Here is a 22,190-nt window from a genome sequence, read left to right as displayed (position 1 = left end):
TGCTTATCAACATTGAAGTACTGTAGATATTCCATTAAACAAACCATATAGCATTTGACAAATGTCTTGAAGACATGCTGTTTGTCTGCCTGTGTGTATTTTTAAGCCAGAAATGACACAGAGAGTATTTATCTGTTATAGGAGAAATGCTCAGCTTAGAGAAAAGCCAATATTTAAATATTTTCCTGCATTAAAAAATCTCTGTGATGATTAGTAATAGATAAGAAAGGAAAATTTGTTTTAAATAAACACATTTACATTTGAACAATAGAAATTATATTCTAAGCCATCTGGTGTAAATCATCTCCTAAGCCTGTTTTGGCAACTAATTAGTTGTTTCACCATTCAGTTTTGTTTTTTAGGAAGCAAGAGTTAACTATTGGAAGCAACCTGTGTCTCAGGAAACAACACATTAGGATGTGGGGGAGGTCGGTGAGGAGAATTAAGAGGGCCTAAGGGAAAACCCATAGAGTAGAGTGTGAAAAAGACGTTTGGTCGAAAGTTAAGGCAGAATTCATTTTAATCCAGGTGAGAGAAGCAGGGAGAAATTACATATTAGGAAATGTGGCCTACAAACCTTAAAAGGTAAGGATATCTTGGTTCTTTTTTAAAAAAATGTCTAGAATTCATGGAAATTTAGTTTTCAGCTTTGCATTTGGAAGCCTAATTTTATCTTTTCCCAAAAGTCAATGTAAAGAACTTATTTTCTGTCAAAAGCTATCATGCTGGTTTCACAGTTTAACAACTGATTTGTAAGTTTACTGAATTAAACTATTGGTAATAACAAGTATTACCAGGCCATCTTCAGCATACCTCAGGAAGTGGTTGGTACATGCCCTCTGTGTACATAAACACTTACAGTCTAGTAAAGGAGATAAGGGTATATTATATCAAGTAGAAAATAAGAGAAAGTGGCATGAATATTTAGTGCAGTTATACTTTCTTTTAGCTAGTGCTTTGTATCTTTCATTTCCACTTAGAGAAACTTCTGTGATAGAGACATTTCAATTGTGTTTTTAAGAATGGGTAAGATTTGGGTATGTAATATTTAGGGGCAATGGAACTGGAAGAGTTAGGAAAAACAAACTACCAATATTCAGTGTTTTCATTCTTAAAATACAGTGCAATATTTTGGCTATCAAGCGGTAATACACAGACAGACCACAAGGTGGTGAGATGACTCTGTCTTGTCTATTTAACTACAAATAATAAAATACCTATTTTACATAAACGGGACAAAATTTTTTTTCCTTATTAAAAATGAGGAAAGAGTTTTTAAAATGCTTGTAGGAAGTATAACAAGTAATATAAGAGAAATAGTTTCTTTTGCTCTGATATGCTTAGCTCATTTATGCAAAGAAAAATTTGTTTGAGTTCTAACTTGAGTGGTAATATGACTAAGTGAATACATTGGCCAAAGATGTAAACTGCCTAGAGATGTTAAACTTGTTTTATTGATTAGAGAGCTAAGAACCAGGTATGTTTTATTTAAGTTTTGCTGTGGTTTAACAACCTGAACCAACGTAATTTACATTCATTTGTCAGATTTGAGTGAATGGTTCGAGTGTACCGGGCACTATGCCATGTATGATTTGCTTATTTTGTCTCATATTTGGATTGCAGTACATTTAGCCCTGTCAACAAATTGTAAAATACAATTTAAGGTTTTAAAATGTCTCTTTAAAAAAATCTATAGCACAATTTGGTGCTAGAGTCATTTATAAGAAGAAAAGTTTCTTTTTATCATGAGTGTATTTAGTTACCCAATATATGTTTAGTAAGCATCTATTGTGTCTACTATGGTATTAAGTGCTACTTTAAATTGTGAGTTATTATACAAACTACCCTAAGTAGAAACTTGACAACTAGATATTTTACCTTGTATGGATGACAGGAACAAAGAAAGTGGGTTTGAATTAAGACAGATGGTAGATCTGATCAACAACAGTGGATGAAAGACTGGCATGGTTTGGCATTGGTGCTTAGTCCCAAGGCATCTGCATGATCAGAAGATTTAATTAAACACACTTGCTTGCAGGCAAGAGCAAAATCCCTGACTCCTAGGTTCCTTTTTGTCTTAAAGTTTCTGTTATGATTTGTGTCTGACTGTCCCCTCAAAGCTTCATTTAGTCATGGGGCAGCCTTCTAGAGTTTGTGACTGATTCGTGGTCCAGTGCTGGGATTATGAGTGTGAGTGCTACACAAAGTGTGGCCCACTTACAATATAAGTGACAGAAGTGTCTCCTCTCTCTTTGCTCTTGTTGCTTTTGCTGTCAACTCCTGCCACGCACTGTTACCCTCTGCTGTGTGCTACTCTGCTTTGGAGTCAGCTGATTATGGGGCAAAACTTCCACAAACTGTGAACTAAAAAACCTTTCCTCCTTTAACTTTAGGTGTTGGGCATTTTATCCCAGCAATGAGAAAAAAGTAACCGACATAGTTTCTACATGTTAGTCCAGTCATGTAAGTACAGCTCTCAACACACCGTAACTCCCTGTTAATATCAGAGTGGCCCAGTGTGGTTCTTGCTCTCACATTGTCTGTTTCTTCAGCTATAAAATAATGCTAGTTGCATTGAATAACCTCACAATTTAATGTGGCAGGCCATGTAGGATATACTTTGAGAAGTGAAAATAATTTTTAGTGCCAAGAAAAGGAGGAGATCTTGGGATGTCTGCTCCATTCCCAAATGGGAGAATCTTGGCAGCTACTCTTTTGCCTCCGTGTGTTTCACAGATCTCCTTTCTGTGAATATCTTCTTTACTGTCTTCACATCAATCTGCAAGTTACTGTTTGCAATCTGGTTCAGTTTTGGTTTGGCTAGGGTAAGGTTTAAATAGGTATAAGTGTGATGATATTGTACCCTACTGGGAACAAATTATGCAACATACTATACAGAAAAAGCTGCAAAATAATAATAAGATAGAGTTGGCAGAACAATAGCATTATGTGAGCTGAAATTTTTTTGATTTTATAGAAAAACAGTAAATAATGAGAGTAAAGAGAAGCTTGCAAAGGGAATTAAATTTTTTTAGAAATAGAGAGCTTCAATTCTTTCAGTTATTGAGTGAGGTGATTATATTGCAATACTGAGGTAGGTTAAGGGGTACTAATTAAATGCTAACCTTATGAAAATAGGTATTGTTAAGATGGAGACCAATTGTAGCAATACTTTCAGGATGTTTCTATGTCTACCAAAAGCTTTAATATACTTACTTTAAGTGGAAAGATGCAAATCATTTTTATTCCTTATTCTTTTCTTAAAGGTAAAGGTGTTTTGAATCACATCTGGAGGGAAATTCAGTCCCTGTATAGCTTTTTCCCTTGTTAATACTGTTTGCTCAATGCATAAATACATTCACTGAAATTAGGAAACTAGAATGTAGGCTTCAAGGTTGAAGCAATTAAGAACTTGTTTTATTTCCTTTTGCTATTTTTTTTAATTGGTACTGGGGACTGAACTCACGACTGCCTGCTTGCAAGGCAGGTGCTTATGCCTCTGAGTACATCCTCAGCCCCCATTATTTTATTTCCTATGGAAGATTTTCTTTCTGTCTCTCTCTCTCTGTCTCTCTCTCTGTCTCTCTGTCTCTGTCTCTGTCTCTGTCTCTCTCTCTCTCTCTCTCTCTCTCTCTCTCTCTTTGGTGCCAGGGATCGAATTCAGAACCTTGCACTTGCCAGGCCAGCTCTTACACTCCTGAGCTAAATCCCCAAACCCTATGGCAAGTTTTCTTTGGTGAGATATTTCTAAATTGTTACAGTCTTGGATTGAAGAGAACAGGTGTTTGAGCTCTCAGTGGTCATTGTTTTGTGTTTACTTATATCATTTTTAAATTTTTATGCTACTGTACAGTTAGAAGGGTGAGGGGCTCAAAAGATGAAGGGAAAAGGAAGTATGGATGTTAGAGAAGAAGTATGAGTTATCCAAATCTATGAATTATGAGACAGCCTTGTAAAACATGCTATTTTTTGATACTGGAAGATTTGCTAATTTACTTTATTTACATTCTGTTAGTTTATATGGTAGAATTTTTAAAGCACAAACTTGTGGCTAATGCAGACCTAACAAGGTGACAAAGAAAGGAACTCTGTGCTTTAAAAATCCATGTTCCCAAACTGCTCAGAGACTTCTTGGGCTTTAAAGGGAATTCACAGGTGTATTCCAGGATATTTTAAATATTCAAGGAAAACATGATGATACTCAGCATTTATGCACATTAGTAGTAGTAGGTGGTTCACAGCATTATATTTTGCTACTTTCCTTTTAGAGAGGTTATATCTTTGGGAAGCTTGCTTTTTGGTGTTGTGATACAAAGCAGATATCACTAAAAATCAGTGTGTTACAGGAAGGGAGAATGACAGCATCTAATATGATTTTCAAGATAGAGAAGCTGTATAGTTGCCCAAGAGGCAACACATTCAATTAATAAGTGAATGTGGTTAAGCATAACCTTTTAAGGAATGGGTACAGTGCCTGCCTAAAAAGCGCAAGGTCCTGAGTTCAACTACTGGTACAAAAACAAAGAATAAACTTTAAAAAATAACTTAAGTGAAAGAAATTCATGACCACCAAGTCAGCACTCCAAAAATTCTCAAAGATACCCTAGAAATAGACAATGAAGCAACCAACTAAGACGTAGTTACCAATAGCTCCATGGCTAAATTCTTCAAAAATTTTAGATATGTCAAAACTTCAAAGACGTTAAAAACTTCACAGATGTTCTATAATCAATACTCTCAAGTTTTTAAAATGAAATTAAAAGGAACAAGGACTCATAAAGTCATTTTTGGAAGCTACTATTGCCCTCATTCCCAAAACAGACCAGCATTCAGCCAAAAAAAAAAAAGGAACTAGAGATAAATCACTTTATTGAAGATACATGGAAAAGTCCTCAACAAGTCACTGGCAAACAGAACACAATGAATCATCAAAAAGAACACAACACAATGAATCATCAAAAAATCATCATGACAAGTAGGTTTAATCCCAGGGATTTAAGAATGGTTCAAACTAGTCAAATCAATAAATGATACATCACATAACCTGAAGCAAGAACAAAAATTGCATGATTATCTCAATAGATGTACAAAAAGCTTTTGAGAAAATATAACAACATTTCTGAATGAAAAACTGAAAAGAATAGATATAGGAGGACTTTATCTCAGTATGAGAAAATCCATTTATAACTCTCTTCTTTACCTGGGGGCCAGGCCCCGGCTTCCTGTTGGGACCAGAAGAGGCAGGGAACCCCGCCTCAGCCCGGCAGAGCTCTCTTCCTTGCCTGGGGGCCAGACCCTGGCTTTTTGTTGGGACTAGTAAGTCCAGTGGAGGCAGGGAACCCCGCCCCAGCCCAGCGGAACTCTCTTCCTTGCTTGGAGGCCACATCCCAGCTTCCTGTCAGGATCAGTGAGTCAGGAGGGGAGGGAATTCCGTCCCAGCCTGGCTGACCTCTCTCCCTCACTTGGAACAACACTTGAAGCTCGAAAATATAAGAAAATGACCAAACAAAAGACCAAAATGCAATCTCAAACATCCAGCCCTGTCACGAGTGTCTAGTGCACTCTGAACCCCAGGAAGAGGCACACACACACCAAGTCAGGACACGGGGGGTGCAGCGCAAAGAAGAGAAGCAGCAGAGAGAAACAGCAATTGCAACTGCACACCAAGTCTTTATTTCAGGGCTCTTATATAGTAAACCAGGTCAACTCACAGAGCACAGGCAATTATCTTGAAAAACATTCTTTGTAACAAGATTTGTGACCAACTACAATGTTTCTCTCTAAGTTAAACAAACAAAAACAGTTCTTCTAGCCACACTAACACAGGAGGAATCCCATTAGCCCAAGAATGCTTTTAATTATGTTTGTTCTTTCTAGCCACCTAAAGGTCGGCCACCTCCTCATGATTGCAAACAAAGCCAAGTCACACAGTATGGGTTCAGAGGGGGGAACATGTTCCCTCGCTGGGGTCGGGCCCCGGCCCCGTCTCTGTCCTACATACTGGGGGCTATTGTTTATTGCAGGTCACGAGGGGGCCAGAGCCTCAAAGTAACTCTTCATCCTCCACACAGCCCATCCCAAGAAAGCCTAGGAGCCATGTGCATAGAAGAAAATATATGCCGCATACCTGAAATACCTGAAATAATAGTAACTAAAATAAAGAAGCAACTATGGGAAGACTTAAAGGAATTCAAACTAGAAATAATCTCTCAGGTAAAAGAAGAAATGATAAAAGATATGAAGGAGATGCTGAACATATCTAAAGAAGACACAGTTAAAAAATTGGAGGAACTAAACAAAAAGATAGAATCCCTGGATGAGCAATATAAGAAACATACAGAATATATAAAGCAGATGCAAAGAGATATACAGGAAATCAAAAACTCCATCAAAAGTTGTAAAAACTGCCTCAATGAATGTGAAGATAGAATCTCAGACCTCGAAGACAAGATTGCAGCCAGTGAACAGGAAAGGAAAGATCTTTTAAAAATAACAAGAAATCAGGAAATAACAATTCAACACCTGCAAGATGAGAAAGAGGAACAACATAAGGTTGATAGGGATAAATGAAAAAGAAGGGTACAACATAAAGGATGTCAAGAGGGTATTTAGAGAAGTATAGCTGAAAATTTCCCAAACATGAGATTGGAAACTGATATCAAGATTAATGAAGCATATAGAACTCCAAATAGCCATAAACAAAATAAAAATACACCCAGACACATAATAATGGTCATCTCAGAAACCAAATAAAAGAATAGATATTAAAAGCTGTCAGAGAGAAAAGACAGATCACCTATAAAGGAAAACGTATCAGAAGCACAGCAGACTTCTCAGCACAAACAATAAAGTCAAGAAGAGCATGGAGTGAAGTATTTCAGATCCTAAAGGAAAATGATTTCCAACCTAGTGATGTATCCTGCAAAACTGTCCTTCAAAATGGATGGAGAAATAAGATACTTCTATGACAAAGAACAGCTGAAAAACTACATGATCACCAAGCCAACCCTACAAAGAATACTGAAAGATATCCTAGATACATTTAGGAAAAACCACTAAACAAAGCAGACAATTAAACAGAACCGAAAAATTAAGACGCAACAGCAGAAAGATAACATGTCAACAACAAACCAATATATTACAGTTATAACCATTAGTGTAAATGGTCTCAATGCATCAATTAAAAGAAACAGACTGGCAGAATGGATCAAGAAACAAAATACAACCCTATGTTGTCTACAAGAAACCCATCTAACCCAAAAGGATACCCACAGACTGAAAGTCAAGGATGGAAAACAATACTTCATGCAACAGGAACCCCCCAAAAAGTGGGGGTGGCTATTCTGTTTGCAGACAATGTTAACTTCAAGCCAATAATGATCAGAAGGGATAAGGAAGGTCACTACATACTGGTTAGGGGAAAACTCCAAGAGGAAGAGATAACTGTCTTAAATATATATGCACCAAATACCAAAGCACCCAGTTACATAAAACAAGTACTAGCAGAAATGAAAAACCAAATTAGCAGTAACACAATTCTAACAGGAGATATTAACACACCATTGACACCAATGGACAGGTCAACCAGAGGGAAAATCAGCAAAGAAATAAAAGAACTGAATTGCACCTGTGAACAAATGTACTTAATAGACATATACAGAGTATTCCACCCAACAACAACAGAATACACATTCTTCTCAGCAGTGCATGGGTCATTCTCTAAAATAGACCGTATATTAATTCACAAAACATTTCTAAATAAATGCAAAAGGGTTGAAATTACCCCTTGCATGCTATCAGACCATAGCGCTATGAAATTAGAAATTAAGGATAAAAGATACTGCAAAATTCCCACAAACACATGGAAACTGAATAACACACTCTTGAGTAATCAGTGGGTCACAGAGGAAATTAAAGAAGAAATTAAACAATACCTACAAGAAAATGAAAACACAAATACAGTTTACCGGAATCTGTGGGATGCAATGAAAGCTGTCCTCAGAGGAAAATTTATTGCACTGAGTTCACACATTAGGAAAACAGAATGAATACAAATAAATAACCTGATGTTACACCTCAAATATCTAGAAAAAGAAGAGCAAGTCAAGCCCAAAGCAAAAAGCAAAGAAGAAATTATAAAAATCAGAGCAGAAATCAATGCAATAGAGACTAAAAACAACAACAACAAAAAAATCCCCAAAATCAGTGAATCAAAGAGTTGGTTTGAAAGAGTTGGTTATGAAACAATAAATAAAATTGACAAGCCCATAGCCAACTTTATTAAAAAAGGGAAGAAAAAACTCAAATTCATGCAATAAAGAATGAAAGAGGAGAAATCACTACAGACCCTATAGAAATACAGAAAATCATTAATACCTGTTTCAAAAACCTCTACTCTCAAAGGTTTGATAACACAGAGGAAGTGGATAGATTCCTAGAAGTATACGAAGTACCAAAGCTAGGTCATAAAGATGTAAAACTACTGAATAACCCAATTTCTATTAATGAAATCGAAAATGTAATTAAATCCTCACCTACAAAAAAGAGCCCAGGCCCAGATGGATTCACTGCCGAATTCTACAAGAAATACAAAGAAGACCTAATGCCGACACTCCTCAAACTCTTCAATGAAATTGGAAGGGAAGCAATCCCTCCTAAATCATTCCTAGAAGCAAATATTACGCTAGTACCAAAACCTGAAAAGGACCCAACTGAAAAAGAGAACTACAGACCAATCTCCCTAATGAACACAGATGCAAAAATCCTCAATAAAATATTGCCAAATAGGATGCTGCAAATCATCAAGAATATCATACACCAAGACCAAGTGGGATTCATCCCAGGCATGCAGGGATGATTCAATATACGTAAATCAATAAATGTAATACACCATATCAATAGAGCCAAAAGTAAGAACCACATGATCATTTCTATAGATGTAGAAAAAGCTTTTGAAAAGGTCCAACATTCATTTATGATAAGAACCTTGCAGACAATTGGAATAGATGGTCTTTACCTCAATATAATAAAGGCCATCTATGACAAACCAACAGCCAATATCATACTAAATGGCCAAAAATTGAAGGCCTTTACTTTAAAATCAGGCACAAGACAAGGATGTCCCTTATCACTGCTCCCATTTAATATAGTACTGGAAATACTAGCCAGAGCAATTAGACAAGAGAGAGAAATAAAAGGCATAAAGGTAGGAAAAGAAGTTAAGCTATCATTATTTACAGATGCCATGATACTCTATATAGAAGATCCCCAAAACTCCATGGAAAGACTGCTAGATATAATAAATAAATTCAGTAATGTAGCTGGATATAAAATCAATACTCAAAAATCAATGGCATTCCTATACACTAACAACAAAGTTACAGAGAGAGAAATAAGAGAAGCCACACCCTTCACACTAGCAACCAAAAAAATGAAATATATAGGAATTACTCTCACGAAAGAAGTGAAAGACCTGTACAGGGAAAATTATAATACACTGAATAAAGAAATTGAAGATGATCTCAGAAAATGGAAAAAAATCCCTTGCTCATTTATAGGAAGAATAAATATTGTGAAAATGGCCATTCTCACAAAACTTTTATACAGATTCAATGCGATCCTGATAAAAATACCATCAACATACCTTACAGAACTTGAGAAATCACTCCTAAAATTCATCTGGAGTGAGAAGAGACCTAGAAGAGCAAGGACAGTTCTAAGCAGCAAGGGCAAGGCAGGAGGTATCACAATCCCTGTCTTGAAGTTTTACTACAAAGCAACCATAGTAAAATCAACATGGTACTGGAACCAAAACAGAGCCGATGATCAGTGGAATAGATTAGAAGATACAACCACAACTACAAACACACTCAACCACCTTATCTTTGATAAAGGGGCCAAACATGTTCACTGGGAGAACGACAGTCTCATTAATAAATCGTGTTGCAAAAACTGGCTCTCCATATGCCGAAAACTAAAACTAGACCCATGCCTATCACCATGTACTAAAATAAAATCTAAATGAATCAAAGATCTAAATATTAAAACAGAAACACTAAATCTATTGGAAGACAAATTGGGTAAAAACCTTGAAGACATAGGAGTAGGTAGAGAATTCACGAATAGAAATCAAACCACATGGGAAATACTTCCCAGAGCCAATAACTGGGATCACCTCTTATTAAAAAGTTCTTGCACGTCAAAAGAAATCTCCAGCATAGTGAAAAGAAAACCCACAAACTGGGAAAAAATCTTAGTGAACTGCCCCTCAGACAAAGGACTTCTGTCTAAAATATATAAAGAATTAAAAAAAATCATACCCCCAAAATTCAAAGATCCAATCCAAAAGTGGGCATCTGAGATGAATAAACAATTCTCAGATGAAGAAATACAAACGGCAAATAAATATCTGAAAAAATGTTCATCATCATTAGTCATTAGAGAAATGCAAATTAAAACCACACTGAGATTTCATCTCACTCCTGAAAGAATGGCCAAGATCAAGAAAACCACCAACAATAAATGCTGGAGAGGCTTTGGGGAAAAAGGAACTCTCCTGCACTGTTGGTGGGAGTGTAGACTAGTGCAACCATTGTGGAGGTCAGTCCGGAGATTTCTCTAAAAACTGGGACTGGAAGCCCCATTTGACCCAGCTATACCACTTCTAGGCATATTCCCAGAAGAACTGAAAGCATCATACCACAGTGATATATGTACACCAATGTTTATAGCAGCACAATTTGTAATAGCCAGATCTTGGAAACAACCTAAGTGTCCATCAACTGAGGAATGGATAAAAAAGTTGTGGTATTTTTATACAATGGAGTACTACTCAGCCATAAAGAATGATCACATTGAGATATTTATAAATAAATGGATGCAGTTTGAGACCATACTCATAAGTGAAATAAATTGAACTCACATGTATAAATACCAAATAGTTTCTCTAGTGTAAGAAATGATAAGAATACATAAAAGTATGTGGTAATCATGATTCCCAATCATATTGGTTTGAAGCTATATAATGTTTTCACTTATTAATTGCAATGGTTTTAACCTGGGTTGTTTGATTTTAGTATCTGTGATAGTACGAATAGCTATTTTTGAAGAAAACAACACAACATAAAAGCTAGTGCTGACTTAATATCATCTTGTTTTGAAGTCCCCATCAAGCTATGGTACATCTGTTTCCACTGGTTTTAACATGTTGTATCTTACTATATTTCACTATATGCGATAGTGTGAACAAAATTCTTTATAGGCAAAGAGATAATATAGAAACCGTTGTTAATTTTCTATTAGCTGGTTCTAAATACCCTGTAATTCTTGCATTCTTTTGAATTGCTTCACACTGTCTTAATATGCTTGATGCTATAGCATATGAAGTTACACTCAGATAATCAAGGAAAGAAGCAGTATGGTGACTACTATTATGTTAGATTACCTGGTGGTGAAACACAATGATGTTTAAATTGTTCGGTTCTGACCTGCGTTGTTCTGTTACAGTGTCCTCTCTTATCTCAATCTCCCCCCCTTTAAAAAAATTAACCTATTTTCTCTCATTTTTTTTAAATTAAGGGAAAACTAAATTAAAAAATAGCGGGACATATTATAGTAACTTTTTTGTTTTCCTATTAACCTGATTTGAACCTCAGTATTGTTCTCCCCATCTTGTTCTGTCTGATTATTCTATATTCTATTTTGTTTGATAGCATCAAGTTGAGGGTATAAGCAACCACTTTGAAGGCAATAAGATATACTATAATGCCCATTATGGTTTGACTGTTACCCTTTTTTTGAAGTCCTGTAAGTTCTCCAGTGTAGGTTTTATTGGTCTTATTCTGTACTGTTTTGATCAATTCTATTATACCTAATGATATAGGCAACTGCATTTAAAAATAGCAAGAGGCACAAGGGCAACCTCTTTTGATCACCTGGTATTCTAGTTTTGCATCATGTACTATGCCCACCCTTCTGTTCTAACTGACTTTGTTTTGCTTAGTCACATTTGGTTTTATTCTCTTCAAAAAAATAATAAGAACTGTGAGAATAATAAAACCCAAAAAGTCTAATTGTTATTGTAAAAAAGAGAGGAAAGGAAGGTGAACTAAAGGATATAACTGCAGGTATGTTTGAGTGTGTAGGATGGAAAACCATATTACTGAGCTTTTGTTGGATCATTGAACGGAACTATCTCCAATATCACTGTATGAATGTCCACTTTATATGCTTTAATTTTGTAATTTGGACAACTGTTTCTGGGAAGATAATATGTAACCTATTAACTGATGATTTCTTACTGTATATATTTTTTTCTTGAAATTCTGTATTACTTGTACCCTTTTTCTGCTTTGTTTTTTATGTTCTTTCTTTTTTCTCTTTAAATAAAAAAAAGAAAATCCACTTATGACAAGTTTACTGCCAATATTGTGTTAAGTGGGGAAAAATCTGAAAGCTCTCTTTGTGAAATCAGAAACAAAACAAGGATGATCACTATCAACACTCTTGTTTAATGTAATACTCAAAATACTAGCAAGAACAATTAGATAAGAAAAAGAAGTAAAATTTTACAATGTGAATAGGAAAGAAGTCAAATTATTATTATTTGCAAATGGCATGGCCCTTTACATAGAAGATTCCCCCAAACTACCAAGACTTTTAGCATTAATAACCAAATTTGTTGATGCAGAAGGATACAAAATCAACACACAAAAATCAGAATCATTCCTGTACACTGATAATAATCCCACTGCAAAAAAATTTAGGAATAAATACCAGTTACAATACCAAGACAAATCAAATACTTAGGAGTTAACCAAACTAAAGAAGTGAAAGACTTCTACAATGAAAACTATAGTATTGTGAAAAAGGAAATAAAATAGGACATCAGAAATTGGAAAGATTTTCCTTTCTACATAAGCAGAGTCAATATAGTCTAAACGGCCATACTTCTAAAATTTATATACAAATTTATGGCAATAATAATAAAAATTCCAACAGCATTCTTTACAGAACTGGAAAACAATCCTAGAATTTATAAGGAACCAGAAGAGACCCATAATGGCAAAAGAAATTGTAGATAATAACCATAAAATGGGCGGCATCACAATGCTGGACTTGAAGTTATACTTCAAAGATACTTTGATAAAAATAGAATAATCTAGCACAGAAACAAACATGAAGATGATTGAAACAGGATATTGGATACAGACACAACCTCCATTACATTAAACTATTTGATGACAAAGGGGCTGAAAACATACACTGGAAGGATAATCTCCTTAATACATTGTGCTGGGAAAACTGGCTATCCAGCAGATTCTGTCTAAACCTGTATGTGTTACAGTGTACTAAACTAAAGTCAAAATGGATCAAAAGTATGTTAAAACAGAAACACTTGCTGGAAGACAACATAGGTAAGGCTATTGATGTCATAGACATAGGCAAGGATTTTCTAAACATAATCCCAGTTGCCCATGAAATGGGATGTAGTGTCACAAAATGAGACTATATCAAATTAAAAAGATTCTGGGCAGCAAAGAATCAACCAACAGAGTGAAAAATCACCTACAGAATGGGAACTAAATCAGAGACATCCTCTTAAATATTGCATTTATTTTGTATGAGAAGCCAAAGTACAAATATATTAAGGAGCAAAATAAAAGATGGTAGGAAATAAGGATGTAGGTCTTTGCTTAAGGGAGGGTGAAGAAGCGCTGATAGGAGGTGGGAAGAGAAGTGATGAGGAGATGAAAACAGAATTAAGATGTGTTATGTACATGGACCAACTCCCTATAATGAATACGGCCATTGCGTATTGTGAATGCACTATAAAAATAAAAATTAAAAAATGATATAAAAGAATTCAGAAACAATGAGTAGAGGAAGGAAAAACAACCCCAAAGAAAAACAGATGATTCCAAAAATCCTTCTGTGAGTTTGGGTGAGTGATTACTTTCAAGACCCTGAAGTATTAATATCCACCAGATATAAAGGAAGGATATTGAGTTATAGCTAGGGCCTGTTTTGTTTCCAAGTCCACTTTCTTTTTGTGTATGTGAATACTGAGGTATGCCCTGCCGTAAAGGGTAAACCTAGGTGGGGGTCAGTCAGTGGTATGGTACCTGCATTAGGGCCCAACTCACTCCGGTGTCTTTTAGTGTTTCTACTCCTCTGTGCATCCTGAGTCACTGTATCTCCACCTACCTTTATGGCCCATAGGGTTGTGAGGTGCCTCATTTCTTCCACCAGCCCCTCTTTCTGTACACCAGATTATGTGGCAACCACATAAAGGAAGCATATCCCTGACCACATTGGCAAATGGGGAAAATAAACAGACTTGGTGCTTTGTGATTGAAATGGGGTAGGGCAAGTGGGGAGAAAACAGTTCTTTTGACTTTATGTTACCTCTTTTAGTCTCAGTTCCCTCAGAAAACCACAAGAAATTCACTTGACTTCACATCCCAGAAATTGAGGTAACTGTGTCCTTCCTAACACAAGCTTACCATTGCTTATGTTTTTCAGTGGTCTATAACTAGCCCATGCCTCTCCAAATATTCTCTTGTGGCTGTCTCCCAATGAGTCACTGCAGTAGGGTGATCCCAGAAATTGTGATGTTTTTTCTGATTCCCAGAATAGCTTAGTATTTAACAATTAATCTTTTTCCAAGATGGCTCTTGATTATATCACTCCCAAATATTATGGGCTCTGCAATGAATTTCTTCTTCAACATTAGCTTGTGTGCTGAAGGAATCACTTTCATAGTAACACCCTACACTGTACTTGCAGTTTACAATATCTGTGGACTTTCTTGGGGATCTCACTGCCAGTCCACTGTTTCTTCCTTGAGTTGCCTGTCCTCTTCTGGTTACTTTGCATTTGCAGAGACAGTCACCCTTCTCTGGGAGCTGGGGTTTGTGTTCCAAATTGCTTTTTTTTTTCCTTTATGTTGTCTTCAGTTTCTCTGTGATTTTTAGTTTTCCTGTTCTTTCTTGATTCCCAAAGCTTTTCTTATCTTTCTGGGTGCTAAGTTGTTGTTTTCCAGGTGTCTTGATTTGAGGTCATGGAGAGACCATGCTATGGTGTCAGCCTTTAGCTTCAAGAAGGTTTTATTAAAGCCAGATTTCCAAAAGTGATTTGTTTCCTTTGTTTAATTTTTCACATTGCATAATTACCATTGAGATGAGTATATAAGATTTGATACAGTATTAAAACTTTTTGCAGTTCCAAAATATGAGATATTAAACAAGGATCAAATGTTCTTCACTTTTCATTATTTTGATTTTTATTTGTTCAATTATTTAATTTTTGCATTGACAAATATTAAATCTGATAATAAACAGAAAGCACATAAGGAAAATGTACACTAAAAGCTTTTAAAAATACCTTTTATTAAATCACCTAGAAATAATAGAACAGCAAATGTATTATCAAGTAAAAACTTTAAAATTTCTAGAATTTTAGTTGAAACACTAGAATTTTTCCCTAATATACTTTCTATAAAATTTAGTAATATTTTTCTTTAAATATTATTTGTTTAATCTATTTAATCAAGTACTTAGTTAATAATTTTGATAGATCATTTCAGATATTCTCTTAGTTCCACAAAATGAACAAAAACATTAAATTATCTTCAAAAGTTTTAAATTTCATGTTATAGTAAAAAAAATTTACAAATTTGTTATGATTGTTTTACTGCCTTGATTTATAAGTTTTTCTGACTTTGTTAGATCAATGGTTCCCAACTCTTTGGTCTGAGAATTCATTTATATTCTTAATAATTACTGAAAATTAGCTTTTGTGTTTGTTTATATTTTCTGATGTTTAACATATTCACAATTAAAACTGAGAAAATTAAAAAACTCAAATACACAAGCATACATTGTATAATGTCATTAGTACCATGCAGTCTCTGGAAATCACATATACTTATGATAGAATAATACTTACAAATGTCAAATGACATCTGAGTATTATTATGAAAGTAAGTTTGACCTTGAAAACCACCTGTGATGATCTCAGGATCCTAGGAATTAGTAGGCCATGCCTACTAATGAGAACATTACACCAGGTATGTTTTCCAATACGTGAAAACCTGAATCTAGATTACAATAATCTGCCCAGAGCAATGCCCTTCTTTTTCAAAGTTCTTTGTAGATGTTTCACGTGTTAAAAATCTTGATTATTTTATTTTCAGCATAGTGTTATAAGTGTACATTAAGTGTTATGAGAATGATGGTGTTGTGATGGACCTGAATGTTGTTCATTTGCTTCATTGACACTGATAGAGATCCTTTGAACTCATTAAGTTTTTTGATGTGTGAAACTTAACTTATTTATATTTTTAAAAATATTTTCTTCTTTTGACTGTGTAATAGCCTCTTTTGGAACCATGTGTTTTATCAGAACATGATTACTATTCTGATGAAAAAGTATTTTAAACAGTTAAATTTTTGAGCATTATTGTATTCAACATTTTTTTTTTGGTCTTTTTAAAATAAGGCCTCATTCTGCAGTTCAGGCTGGCCTTGAACTCACTTTATAGCCCAGGCTGCCCTTGAACTTGCAGTGATCCTCCCACTTAGCCTCCTGAGTGCTGCCACCATGCTATAGGGAGTGGCACAACCGCCCCATTGCTGCCTCCCTGCCTCCCTCTCCTATGGGCATGTGATGCACCTGCCTACATTAACCATAATCCTCTCCTGCTTATGTCACATACCTGAACATGACGATGACCTATCAGAAACCACCCTGTAGTCTCTTCCTGTCCCACCAGCCTGCCCTTGGCCTATAAAAGATGTGATCACTTCCTGAATAAATGAGGCTTGATCATATTCTCTTGACTTGCTTCAATCTCTCTTTGTCTCCCCACTGTTGTATTCATCCTGTTCCCCCTCCAGGTACACCCCATGGATTGATCCATGGGCCGGATCACCATGCTTGGCTTTATTCAACATTTTAAGACAATAAACAAATTATAGTTTTTCTTCAGGTAAGTTGCCTTACATTCTACTAGTAAAATTTGCTTCGGTTTGTAGTAAGCTTATACTTGCATAGTATCAAAAGATTATTCTGGGTAGTCATGTGGAAGATGGCAGATCAATAAGTAACAAGGTACAGAACCTCTCTGAGAGAAACAGCTTAGACACTAGCATTTACCATCATGGAGCAGACCAAATGAAAAGAGAGGGATTCTCTTTACCCAGGAAGAAACTAAGGAAAAAGAAAAAGAGAAAAAAAGCAAGAAAAGAAAAATGCAGACAGAAAGCTGGAGCCAGAGGTGCTCTCACCAGAGCAGGCCCAACTTGTTGGCATGGCGCTCTCACTGGAGCTGGTTGGACTCACATCATGGCACTCTGAGCCACAGTCATGCTGAATTCAGGGGTTAGCGAGCCCAACAGAGAAGAGAGCCGGCATGGAGACCTGCACTAACCTGTGGTGAGTACTTGGAATTTGTCCTTCTTGGGTGAGGGGGATGATCACTGGATGACATATTGGTATTGGGCAGGATGGTCCTGAATAAGGAACGAGCAGTGACTTCAGTTGGCTGCTCCCAGAACAGATTGGTGGGATCTGCTTGGGCTGAGTCATGCAACTTGGCTGGGACCCAATAGCCAGGGATGAACTTGTCCCCAGAGTTGTTCCAAACTGGTTCCATCTGCACAGCACAGACTAACATTGTGAAAGCCTCCACTTGTTGACTGGCTCAGAGGGGAGGGGCCAGCCTACCCTGCCCCTACTTGCACCTCAGTGACCAACAGCAAAATGGAGAGAGCAGCAATCCCTAGCTAGCATGCTTCAGAAGAACCATAACCAATAGGAAAGGGGCTGGGACCTCCACCATACACTTGTATGGAAGAAACCAAAAACATGACAAGAGAAAGAAATAAGAAAAAGCCTCCAGTCAACCTAGGGAATACGGGGCCAGGAGAGGTAACTACCGAAGAGATCAAGGGCAGCAAACATGCAATATGGAACACAGCATCAGCTGACATAAATATCTTTGTAACATTATAGACAAAACAAATATTAATACAAATGAAGCAAGCTATAAGCAGATTAATAAAAGAAATGCTAAGCACCTCAAGAAGACACAGATGGAAGAATGGAGGAACATAAAAAAAGGAGAGAAATCTTCAATGAATATTTAAAAAAACCTAGAATACATGAAACAGATTCAAATAGATTACCAGGAAATTAAAAATTCCATTGAAAGCTGGAAAAATTGCTTGAAAGAAACTAGAGATAGATTAACAGAACTTGAAGTTTGCAATGTATGATCGCAAAAGGAAAGATCTCTTAAAAATAACAAGGAAACAGGCAGTAACAATACAAAGGCTAGAAAATGACAAGAGATCTATAACTTAAGAATGAAAAATGTGAGTGAAGAAGCAGGGGTAAAAACAAAGGATACAAAGGCTATTCACAGAAATAAGGAAAACTTTCCAAGCATAGGAAAAGGAAATGATATTCAGATGTATGAGGCATACAGAACTCCAGCCAGCTACAACCAAAACAGATCTACACCCAGATGTATAATAATCAAGATCCCAGAAATTCATCACAAGAACAGAATATTAAAAGCCATCAGGGAAAAGAAACAGATCACCTATAAAGGAAAACTCATTAAAATCATTACAGACTTCTTGACACAAACCAAATCAAGAATAGCTTAGAGTGAAGTATTACAAGCCCTGAAAGAAAATAACCTCCAACCCATATTGATGTATCCTGAAAAACTGTCTCTCAAAATTAATGGAGAAACAAGATGCTTCCATGACATAGAGGAGCTAGGGGAATTCATAACCACCAATCCAACCCTGCAAAAAGTACTGAAGGACATTCTAGAGAGGGAGAAAAAAAAAGACACCAGGATTTCAGAAACAGTGGTGGAGAGGCCTTAATGAATGGGGCAGACAGTGAAATGAAGGAGAAAATAGACAATCAATGGCAGAAAAATAGCATAGCAGAAATGAGGCAGAGAAGGTTTGCTATATAATCTCTAACACAGATGGCCTTGATACCCTAACAAAAAGAAACATAGGCAGGGTAGATCAGGAGATAAGGTCTATTGAGATGTTCTGTATAGGAAATATAATTAACCTAAAAAAGGGTTTATGAACCAAAAGTCAAACATGAGAAAACAGGGGGCTGGGGATTTAGCTCAGCGGCATAAGTGCCTGCCTTGCAAGCAGGCAGTCGTGAGTTCGATCCCTGGTACCAATAAAAAGGAAAAAAGATAAAACAAAACAAAACAAAAACCCATGAGAAAACAATGCTGTCTGTGACAGGGAACCAGACAGAAGTTGCTGGCAACTTGTCCAGCACCTGCAGATAGATTGGAAAGATAGGATACTTTTGTGCAGTGGAGAAGTACTCAGCTATAATGAAGGACAACCTTGAGGCTTTTGTAGGTAAAGGAATACAATTTAAGATCAAGCCCAGGGGCAACAAAGTTCAGAACCACTTAGGTAAATAGTGGGTTGTACCCCTAACCTAAAAACTAAAGGAGTTAGTGTGGCCCCAAAATATACAATGCACCCTGTAAAAGTAAAAAGGGAGGAATTGTCTAAAAAAAAAAAAGGAAGGCAGAGGACATGGTTAATAGTGTACCATGATTTAAAAATCTACACTATTCTTATCACTCTGTTTAGTTTGGTTATATTCTGTTCCAGTCTGTCTACTTGTAACAGACTTGAGGGCACAGACAGGTATTCCAAAAATAGTAGGATATACTACAGTAACCATCCTTTATTTCCTATTAACTTAATCTGAACCCCTGTATTACTTACCCTGTCTTACTTTGACTGATATTATTTGGATCGGGTTTGTTAGATCACTGTTTTGTACTGACTTATTTTATTCAAATCTGTTATGATTGATGGTATGAAGTCTGAGAGTATAGGCAAATACTCCAAAGATGATGAGATTCACTAGGATACCCACTCTTGATGGACTATTACTTGCTTTTGAAGTCTTATAATGTCTCCAACGTTTTGTTGTTATTAATAGTTATATACTGCTATGCTCAATTTTACTATGCCTGATGATATAGACAATTCTATTGAAGATAACAAGAGGCATCATAGTAACCACTGTAGATCACCTTGTATTGTGGTTTTATGTGACTTTTTCATTTTGTGTTTTTCTAGGGATTTGTTTTGTTTTTCTCTCATACAGAAAGGATAGATATACATGTAAAGACTGATGCATACACAGAACTTCTAAATAGTTTATGAGAACTGATTATATAATGCATGATGAAATGAACAACTGCTTTGAAGAAAAAGAGACACTAAGGTACCCAGTGCTGATTCCGTAGTGTCATGATGTGAAATCCAGCAGTACTATTATTCATCTTTCATAGTGATTTTAGTCTGTTTTGTTTTATTTAATTTCAACATATGTGAAGGTATGGACAGCTACTTTGAAAAGAATGAGAGACACTATGACAGCCATTGGTGACTTCCTTATTGTCTGATCTTGAAGACCTAAAATGCCTTCATCATTCTGTTTGGATCAGTTTTATACTATGTTGTTTTGTATGAATTTATGGTATGTGAAGATATGGATGACTATTTGGATTGCAAAAGGGCAGAAGTCAGCTTCTTGTAGATAATTCAAAGGTCTGATTTATCCTGGGGCAGCGTCATGCCCCATTCTGGGCCAGCTGGGCAGAGGTAACTTTTACCCAGGGTGTGAGTGGAGCTGTTCTTTGCACACTCCCAGGCACCTGCCCTACATTTCTTTTCTAGAGAGAAGGCCCCATATACAACCTGCCTGGACCTGATCCCTCCCTTTCATTTTTAAAGACAGACCTCTATATTTATTAATATATATATATTATTAATAATTAATTACTAATATATATATATGCTCTATGATTTGTATAAATATACTTTGTTTTTACAGGGAAGGATACACTGGTTTCTGGGTTGTTGAAGGGTTTGGGGGATCTGAAGGAGTTCTGTGAGGGAAGTTGTTGAAACAAATGCAGCTTGTCAATCAGGCAAGCAAGACACAAGCCTAGAATACTACCTACAAGGCCAGTGAGACAGAAGGATGAATTCTGAGGCCTGATTGGGTAATTTGTTGAGGACTTGCCCTCAAAATAATAAATAAGTAGGGCTGGGGATGTAACTCAGTATTAAAGTGCTCCTGGATTTGATTCCCAAGTTTGGAAAAACATAAAAACAAGAAGCAAAAAATGAAAACCAAAAAACCCATTGTATATATGAAATACCTTTCATGTGAAACTGTAGTTTTTCCTTCTTTCCACTTTTTGCATTTTTTGATTAACATATTTATACCATATGATGTTTACATTCCTTGTGTAGAGTTGGCACTGTTCATCATACATCTTAGTTCATTTTTCTCATCCCCTTTCACTTCCCTCCCTCCTGTCTCCATCTGTCTCTTGATCCTGTTCCTTTTTGAGGGGTACACATTTACAATATGTAATATTTATGTTCTTTGTGTGGAGTTGGTACATGTACATAACACACCTTAATTCCTTTTTTCATCCCATTTCATACCCTCCCTTCTTACCTCCCTTCAGTTCTTCATCTTTTTCCCCTTCAAGAAAGATCTATATTTTCATTTCCTATTATCTTTTATTTTGTTGTTTATTTATGTTTTTGGTTTATCGTATAAGAGAAACCATGTGATATTTGAGACTCTGTGTCTGATTTATTTAATTTAATAAGACTAAAGTTTATCTTCATTGCAGAATAGTACTCCATTGTTTATAAATATTGCATTTGCCGGTTTACCCATCAGTCTATTGATGGACATATAGGTTGCTTGAAAGATTTAGCTATTGTGAACTGTGGCTCTAGGTATGCATGTATTGCTGTAATATGATGTCCTTAACATGTTTGGGAAAATAACTAGAAGGGAAATAGCTGGACTGGATGGAACTTCTAGTTTCTTCAGAAGTCTCCTTACTGCTTTTCTTGTTTTTTTTTTAATTTTTTTTGGTCTTTTTCCTTTTTATCAGTACCAGGGATCAAACTCACAACTGCCTACTTACAAGGCAGGCGCTTATGCCGCTAAGCTAAACCTCCAGCCCTTCCCTACTGCTTTTCAAAGTGGCTTTTCTATTATACCTTCCCACCAACAGTGTAGAAACGTTCCCTTTCTGAGGCAGCCTTTCCAGCTTTTGATACTATTTGATTTCTTAAAGATGACTA

The 22,190-nt window shown here is 36.1% G+C and overlaps 1 protein-coding gene across 3 annotated transcripts in view; it reads left to right on the top strand.

Annotated features, from left to right (window-relative positions):
- The window catches only part of LOC134478567 (uncharacterized), a 187,834-nt gene that overhangs the window by 9,033 nt on the left and 156,611 nt on the right, over positions 1-22,190 (top strand). Inside the window, exon 1 of one of the 3 annotated variants that reach the window (XM_063260284.1) lies at positions 16,952-17,436. The exons of the other annotated variants lie outside the window; for them this stretch is intronic. The gene's annotated coding sequence lies outside the window, so the exon portion shown is untranslated. Of the gene's footprint in view, positions 1-16,951; positions 17,437-22,190 lie in introns of those variants that run through there. 3 annotated transcript variants of the gene reach the window in all.

Source organism: Cavia porcellus, unplaced genomic scaffold (assembly GCF_034190915.1).
Source record: "Cavia porcellus strain 051 isolate PalLab524CR breed Dunkin Hartley unplaced genomic scaffold, mCavPor4.1 scaffold_13, whole genome shotgun sequence".
In the NCBI taxonomy this organism is placed as follows: Eukaryota; Metazoa; Chordata; class Mammalia; order Rodentia; family Caviidae; genus Cavia; species Cavia porcellus.
This window is presented reverse-complemented; position numbering and strand designations above follow the sequence as displayed.